Consider the following 2500-nt stretch of genomic DNA (forward strand, 5'->3'; position numbering starts at 1 on the left):
CTACGGGGCTCGGGCGCCAGCCGACGGGCCTACGGGGCTCGGGCGCCGACCGACGGGTCTACCGGGCCCCGGCGCCGGCCAACGGGTCTGCCGGGCTCGGGCGCTGACCGAACGGTCTACTGGGCTCGGGCGCCGGACGGCGGGTCTACCGGGCTCGAGGGCCGGCCGACGGGTCCGCCGGGCTCGGGCGCCGGCCGACGGGCCCGCCGGGCTCGGGCGCCGACCGAACGGTCTACCGGGCTCGGGCGCCGGCCGACGGGTCTGCCGGGCTCGGGCGCCGGCCGAACGGTCTACGGGGCTCGGGCGCCGGCCGAACGGTCTACGGGGCTCGGGCGCCGCCCGACGGGTCTACGGGGCTCGGGCGCCGGCCGACGGGTCTGCCGGGCTCGGGCGCCGGCCGCCACGTCTGCCGGGCTCCGGCCCCGTTTGACAGGTCTACCGGGCTCCGGCGCCGGCCGCCACGTCCACCGTGCTCCGGCGCCGGCCGCCACGTCTACCGGGCTCCGGCGCCGGCCGCCACGTCTACCGGGCTCCGGCGCCGGCCGCCACGTCTACCGGGCTCCGGCGCCGGCCGCCTCGTCTACCGGGCTCCGGCGCCGGCCGCCTCGTCTACCGGGCTCCGGCGCCGGCCGCCTCGTCTACCGGGCTCCGGCGCCGGCCGCCTCGTCTACCGGGCTCCGGCGCCGGCCGCCACGTCTACCGGGCTCCGGCGCCGGCCGCCTCGTCTACCGGGCTCCGGCGCCGGCCGCCTCGTCTACCGGGCTCCGGCGCCGGCCGCCTCGTCTACCGGGCTCCGGCGCCGGCCGCCACGTCTACCGGGCTCCGGCGCCGGCCGCCACGTCTACCGGGCTCCGGCGGGACTTGGTCGCAGTGCTCGAGCTGAACGGTAGACCTGTTTGCCGCGCCGCTCGCGGGGACGTGACCAAGGGGTCGCTGTGTCGCGCTGCCTCCAGTTACGTCATCGTAACAGGCAGCGTCATTGGCGGGCCTCCCCGGCGGGAGGAGTTAGCGCTCTTGGAGTTCGCAGGGGCTGTGGACTTAGTGGTACGTTCTATATGCGCGAGCGGTGGCTCGCGGTCAGGGCAGTACGAGCGCGACTCGACCCGCGCGGCTGGGGCGCTTGGCGGCCGTTGTGGCGGTTGCCTCGGCGTGTTTGGCCGTTTTTCCGCCCGTTCGGGACGGTTGCCCGCGCGGCCGATGGCGGCCGAGGCCCATGCTGGTCCGTGGTGAGGCACCGGAGATGCTCGTGAAGCATGCCGGCTGCTGCCGCGCTCGCGAGCGCCCGGGGACGGGGGGACGGGCGCGCGGCGCAGTCGTGCCTCGGCTTTTTGGGCTTTTTGCGGTTGTTCCCCCTCCCTCTTCCTTCTCCGGCCCTAAGCTGGAGCCCGCGAGGCAGGCCGGCAAGAGCGTCGCAGCCGGTCCCGGTGGCTGGCAGCCCGAGCGCAGTGCGTCAGGGAGTCGGGAGGTGTGCCTCGCGCCTCCGGTGGCCTTACTCCCTGGCTCCAGAAACACCCGCCAACGGCACGGGTGAGGCGTGGCGTGTGGCGTCTCGCCTGCCCGTTTTTTGGGTGGCTTTTTGTGTTTTCCCCGTCCTTTTTTCTTTTTTTTTTTTTTTTTCCCCCCCCCGGCTTTTCTCCGGCCTCTCTCTCCCTCTGCAGGGCGAGTGGTATCATCCTGCTGGGCGGGCGTAGACGGGCGACCGGCGGCGGTCGTGCCGGTGCTCTCGAACGCGGGCAAAGCCCGGCGACCGGCGGCGGTCGTGCCGGTGCTCTCGAACGCGGGCAAAGCCCGGCGACCGGCGGCGGTCGGTGCCGGTGCTCTCGAACGCGGGCAAAGCCCGGCGACCGGCGGCGGTCGGTGCCGGTGCTCTCGAACGCGGCAAAGCCCGGCGACCGGCGGCGGTCGGTGCCGGTGCTCTCGAACGCGGCAAAGCCCGGCGACCGGCGGCGGTCGGTGCCGGTGCTCTCGAACGCGGCAAAGCCCGGCGACCGGCGGCGGTCGTGCCGGTGCTCTCGACCGCCGAAGGAGCGCGTGGAGTCGCAGGTGTGCTGCGGCCTTCCAGCGTTCCCGTTGACGTCGCTCAAGGGACTCGTTGCACGGAGCGGGTGGCGCCGGCGGCACCTGTCCCGGTCCCCCTCCTTCGACCGCTGCAGAGCCGCAGGTAGCGCGCGCCGAGGCGTCCCCGGGTGCCCTCCCGGGGGGTGGCGCTGGGCGTGTGCGGCCGTCGCTGTCCCAGGAGCGTGGCCTCGGCTTTTCCGCCCTCTCTCCCCTTCAACCGATCGATGAGGCTTTTCGGGTCGCGTCGGAAAGGGCCCCCGGCGGGCCGGCTCTTCCGTGCTCCCTGGAACGGGGAGGCACGGCGGTGTCCGGTGGTCAGGCAGGGTGGTCTCCTTTCCCGTTCGCTTCCCGTGGTGTGGCTGTGAGGTGTTGCCCTCGTCCCCCCCCGAGCGAAGGGGGCCGTGGCGATGGCGGCGGGGCGCGTGCCTCGCCGCGTCCCGTG

This window comes from Gavia stellata, unplaced genomic scaffold (assembly GCF_030936135.1).
Source record: "Gavia stellata isolate bGavSte3 unplaced genomic scaffold, bGavSte3.hap2 HAP2_SCAFFOLD_111, whole genome shotgun sequence".
In the NCBI taxonomy this organism is placed as follows: Eukaryota; Metazoa; Chordata; class Aves; order Gaviiformes; family Gaviidae; genus Gavia; species Gavia stellata.